The sequence below is a fragment of the Oryctolagus cuniculus genome, chromosome 11 (assembly GCF_964237555.1).
Source record: "Oryctolagus cuniculus chromosome 11, mOryCun1.1, whole genome shotgun sequence".
Taxonomy (NCBI): domain Eukaryota; kingdom Metazoa; phylum Chordata; class Mammalia; order Lagomorpha; family Leporidae; genus Oryctolagus; species Oryctolagus cuniculus.
Genome location: NC_091442.1, coordinates 13868874 through 13874885, shown reverse-complemented (window position 1 = coordinate 13874885; position 6012 = coordinate 13868874). Strand labels below are relative to the sequence as shown.

The 6012-nt window shown below is 43.7% G+C and overlaps 2 protein-coding genes across 2 annotated transcripts in view; both read left to right on the top strand.

Moving 5' to 3' along the window:
• DBNDD2 (dysbindin domain containing 2) overlaps positions 1–6012 on the top strand; it is a 44655-nt gene that overhangs the window by 21663 nt on the left and 16980 nt on the right. The gene's annotated exons all lie outside the window — the stretch shown is intronic.
• The window catches only part of SYS1 (SYS1 golgi trafficking protein), a 41535-nt gene that overhangs the window by 21753 nt on the left and 13770 nt on the right, over positions 1–6012 (top strand). The gene's annotated exons all lie outside the window — the stretch shown is intronic.

Genomic DNA, 6012 nt, shown 5'->3' with positions numbered 1-6012 from the left:
TGAATGTTGAATATATTTCAGTGTATTTATTTGCCATCTCTGTATCCTCTGGTGAAATATCTGTTCAAGTCTTTTGCCCATTTTCCAATTGGAGCGTTTTTTTTTTTTATTGCTTAGTTTTGAGAGTTTTTTATATTACAGATATTAGTCCTTTCAGGATGTATGATTTGCAATTATTTTCTTCCCAAATTTGTTTACCTTTCATTTCTTTCTCTTGCCTTGTGCTGGCTAGGACTTTGGCTAGGACTTTGGCTAGGACTTGCAGTACTATGTTGAATAAAAGTTGTTGGGGCAGACATATTTGCCTTGTTTTTAATGGAAAAGCATCCAATCTTTCACCATTAAGTGTGATGTTAGGCATAAATGTTAGTCAGTGGTCTCTGTCAAGTTCAAAGTTGTCATCTATTCCTAGTTTTTTTTTTTTTTTAATCATGAATTGGTATTGAGGTTTGTCTAATGATTTTTTTTTAAGATTTATTTATTTATTTGAAAGAGTTACACACAGAGAGAAGGAGAGGCAGAGAGAGAGAGGTCTTCCATCCACTGGTTCACTCCCCAATTGGCTGCAACGGCTGGAGCTGCACCGATCTGAAGCCAGGAGCCAGGAGCTTCTTCCAAGTCTCTCAAGTGGGTGCAGGGGCCCAAGGACTTGCACCATCTTCTACTGCCTTCCCAGGCCATCACAGAGAGCTGGATCAGAAGTGGAGCAGCTGGGACTCAAACCGGCGCCCATATGGGATGCTGGCACTACAGGTGGTGACTTTACCCACTACGCCACAGAGCCAGCCACTGTCTAAGGATTTTTCTGCATCAATTGATATCATGTGATTTTTTTCCATAGTTCTTTATATGGTAGATTCATTATTGATTTCTTAATATTGATCCAGGCTTAAATCCCTAAATAACCCAGTTTGTTGTGGCATATAATTTTTTATTAATTGCTAGATTAAATTTCCTAGTATAAATAATAATCCCCTTTTATCCATGGTTTCACTTTCCGTGTTTTCAGTTACCTCTGGTCAAACATGGTCCAAAAATATTAAATGGAGAATCCCAGAAATAACCAGTTCATAAGCTTTAAATGGTGTGCCGTTCTGAGTGGTGTGGCAGCTCACGCTGTCCTGCTCTGATCTGCCCAGACTGAAAACTGCTCCCTTTGTCCATCACAACCGTGCTGCTTGCTCTGCTCCGCGTTACATTCTTCGTAACCATCTCAGTTATCAGATCCGCTGTGCTGGGACTGCTTCTGTCCCAGGAACACTTGCTTTACTTAGCGATGTCTCCAAAGTGCTAGAGTCATGATGCTGGCAACTCAGATATGCCAAAGGGAGACTGAAGTGGAAAAGGAAAAGTGCACTGAGAGATTTTGAAAAGAGAGATAGACCTCATTCATATAGCTTTTACTAAAGTCTGTTGTGATCATGGTTCTGTTATTATTAATTATTGTTGCCAATCTTTTACTGTGCCTATTATAAATTCATCTTTATTATAGGTATTATTCTATAGGTAAAAACATAGTGTAATAGTATATATAGGGCTCATTACTATCCAGTTTCAGGTTTCAAAGAGGATCTTGGAACACACCCTTCTGGGATAAGCGAGGCCTACCGTATTTTGTTGAGATTTTTGTGTCTGTTTTTATGATGGCTAAGGATCTGTGCTATATGGTACCTGTACTACCTTTGAAGTGACAGTGAAATCAGTTATAATAAATGTGGTTTAAAGACTCTAGGGTGGCCGGCGCCGCGGCTCACTAGGCTAATCCTCCGCCTTGCGGCGCTGGCACACCGGGTTCTAGTCCCAGTCGGGGCGCCGGATTCTGTCCCGGTTGCCCCTCTTCCAGGCCAGCTCTCTGCTGTGGCCCGGGAGTGCAGTGGAGGATGGCCCAGGTGCTTGGGCCCTGCACCCCATGGGAGACCAGGAGAAACACCTGGCTCCTGCCTTCGGATCAGCTTGGTGTGACGGCTGCAGCACGCCCGCCGCGGCGGCCATTGGAGGGTGAACCAACGGCAAAAGGAAGACCTTTCTCTCTGTCTCTCTCTCTCACTGTCCACTCTGCCTGAAAAAGATAAAAAAAAAAAAAAAGACTCTAGGGAAACTACTGAAGATTTTTTTAAAAACAAGTATAATTATTGGGTAAGAGAGAAAAGAAAATAGAATTGTTTAAAGTGCTAAGTTAAAACGAGAGAAGAGGGGCAGGTGTGGCAGTGCAGTTGCTGCTTGGGATGCCTGCACCCCACAACAGTACCTATTCCAAGTCCAAGTGACTTCGCCACTCATCCAGCTTCCTACTAATGCATCTTGGAGGGCAGCAGATGATGGCTCAAGTGCTTGGGTCCCTGCTACCCACGTGGAAGACCCAGATGAAGATTCTCGCTCCTGGCTTCAGCCTGGCCCAGTCCTGACTGTTGCAGGCATTTAAAGAGTGAACCTGCAGATGTAGATACTTACCTTTATCTCCCTTTCCTCTGTCACTCTGCCTTTCAAGTAGATGAAATTTTTTTTTTTTTGACAGGCAGAGTTAGACAGTGAGAGAGACAGAGAAAGGTCTTCCTTCCGTTGGTTCACCCCCCAAATGGCCGCTATCGCCGGTGCACTGCACCAATCCGAAGCCAGGAGCCAGGTGCTTCCTCCTGGTCTCCCATGCGGATGCAGGGCCCAAGCACTTGGGCCATCCTTCACTGCTTTCCTGGGCCACAGCAGAGAGCTGGCCTGGAAGAGGAGCAACCGGGACAGAACCGGCGCCCCAAGTGGTACTAGAACCCAGAATACCAGCACTGCAGGCAGAGGATTAGCCTAGTGAGCCACGGGGCCGGCCACTCTGCCTTTCAAGTAGATGAAATATTTAAAAAATTCATGTTACCAAGATGACACACCTTCATCAAGATGTTAAAAAATAAATAAGTAAAACCAGAGAAGATAGAAAAAGGGGAAAAAAAGAAATAGCATTTTAAAATGTGATGAATATTGAACCACTTATATCAATATCCACTTTAAGTGTATATGGCCTGAATATACCAATTAAAAGACCAAGATTTGGGGGCCAGCACTGTGGGTAAAGCTACCACCTGCAGTGCCAGCATCCCATATGGGTGCCAGTTCAAGACCCGGATGCTCCACTTCTGATCCAGCTCTCTGCTATGGCCTGGGAAAGCAGTGGAGGATAGCCCAAGTCCTTGGGCCCCTGCACCCACATGGGAGACCTGGGGGAAGCTCCTGGCTCCTGGCTTCAGATGGGTGCAGCTCCGGCTGTTGCAGCCAATTGGGGAGTGAACCAGAGGATGGAAGACCTCTCTCTCTCTCTCTCTCTCTCTCTCTCTCTCTCTGAGTAACTCTTACTTTCAAATAAATAATTAAGTCTTAAAAAAAAAGAAAATAAATGATAGAAGAGATTTAAAAACAAAAACAAAAAACCCATAACCCTACTTGAAGGTTGGTGTCTGGCCTGGCAGTTGAGGTGCTGGTTGGAACCCCCCTGCCCTACTGGAGTGCCTGCGTTTCCGTCTCAGCTCCGCTCCTGCTAATATAGACCCGGAGAGGCAGTGACGATGGCTCTGTAATTGTGTCCCTGCCGCCCAGGAGAGACACCTGGACTGAGTTCCTGGCTCCCAGCTGCAGCAGGTCCAGTCCCATTTGGGGAGTGACCAGTAGATGAGATACCCCTCTCTCCCTCCCTCCAAATTTTTAAGAAAAGTTTAAACTTTACTTTATATAAAGACACAGAGAGTTGAAACATAGAGGTGTAGAGAAATATATTATGCTAGCATAAAAGAGCAAGAGTAGCTATGTAATTCCTGACAAGCAGACTTCAGAATAAGAAATATCATCAAGGATAAAGATGACTATTACATAATAACAAAAGGATCTGCTCTCTAAGATCTAACAATGTTCCATGTGTATGCCCTAACAGTACAATGCCAAAATATGTAATGCAGAAACTGTAGAACTCCAGGGAGAAATAGATAAATTCAGCTATAGTTGGAGACTTTAACAATCCTCTTTCAATTTTTAAAAATAAGATCTATTTTTTTATTTGAAAGGCAGAATAACAGAGAGACAGAGAGAGGGAAAGAGAATCTTCCATCTGCTGGTTCACTCCCCAAATGGCCCCAGCAGCAAGGGCTGAACCAGGCCGAAGCCAGGAGCCAAAAACTCCATTCAGGCTTCCCACATGGTTGGCAGGGCCTACGTACTGGGCCATCTGCTGCTGCCTTCCCAGGTGCATTAGCAGGGAGCTGGCTGGGAAGCAGAGCGGCCGGGACTCCCACCAGCACTCTGATATATGATGCCAGTATGGCAAGCAGCAGCTTAACCCATAAAACTGGCCCCCTCTTTCAATAATTGATGAATCAAGCAGGCAGAAAAGAAATCAGTAAGTATATTGTTAACATAAACACCTCTATCCATCAACTTGATCTAACTGGCATTTATCATACTTCATGCAACAACAGCAGGATGTACGTTCTCATTGAGCTTACTGGAACATCCAAGATAAAATACATTCTGGGCCATAAGACACCTGAATAAACGTAAAGAAATAGAAATCATGCAGGCTTTGTTTTCAAACCACAGTGGAATTAAACTAGGTAACAGAAAACTGGAAAATCCCAAGATATTTGCAGATTAAGCAACACGCTACTAAATAACACATGGATCAAAAAAGTCTCAAGAGAAATTTAAAAATATTTTGAGCTAAATGAAAATGAAAACACAGCTGATCCACTCTGTAGGATGCAGCAAAAACTGTGCTTGAAGGAAAATTTATAACATTAAATGCATTTACTGTGGTAGAAGAAAGATTTGAAATCAACCTAAATGCAAAAGAAGAGCAATTTAAATTTAAAATAAGCAGGAGAAAAGAAGTAATAAAAATTAGAGCAGGGCAGGTGTTATGGTACAGCCGCTCAGCCAGCACTTGGACAGCAGCACCCCATGTCAGGGTGCCTGGGGTTGAGACCTGCCTCACGTCTGAGCCAGCGCCCCACTCTCGCACCTGGGAGGCAGCAGATCAGGGCCCAAGTACTTGGGTTCCTGCCACCCATGAGGGAGACCAGGGTGGAGTTCCTGGCTCTTGCCTTTGGTCTAGTCCAGCTCTGGCTGTTATAGGAATTTGGGGAATGAACCAGTAGAGGGAAGACCTCTCTCTCTCTCTTTCTCGCTCTCTCTTTGTCACTCTGCCTTTCAATAAATAACAGATAAAATTTATGAACCTCTAGCCAGGCCAATCAAGAGAAAAAGAAATAACATGCAAATTACCAATATTAGAAATGAAAGATGGGTCTGTCACTACTGATCCCATGCACCAACAAAAGAATAATAAAGAAATATCATGAACAACTCTATGCCTTTATATTTAACTTAAATGAACTGTGTCTATTGTGCTTTGTTTTTGTGTTGTATTCATCTGGATTTGCTATCGAGGTAATACTGGCCTCATAAAATAAATTAAGAAGTGTTCCCTCCTCTTCCATTTTCTGAAAGAGATTGTATAAATTGGTGTTACGTCTTCTATTAATGTTGGGTAGAATTCTCCAGTAAAACCACCTAGGCCTGGATATTTCTCTTTGAACAGGTGTTTGTTTCTGCTTGCTTTTTTGAAAATTTTACAAAAAACTACAGATTCCAATTTTTCAAAATATAGTTATTTATCTATTTGAAAGACACAGCAACAGAGAGAGAGAGAGAGAGAGAGAGCGAGAGCGAGTGCCTCCATTCGCTGGTTTGCTCCCCAAGTGGCTGCAACAGCCAGGTCTGGGCCAGGCCAAACCCAGGAGCCAGGAACTCTGTCTTGGTCTTCCACATGGGTGGCAGGGGCCCAAGTACTTGGGCTATCTTCCACTGTCTTCCCAGGCACATTAGCAGGGACCTGGATCAGAAGCAGAGCAGTTAGGACTCAAATTGGCACTCTGATATGGGATGCTAGTGTTGCAAATGGTGGCTTAACCCGCTGTGTTACAATACCATCCTCCAAATTACATTTCTTGATAGTTGTAGGGCTACTTCAATTATCTT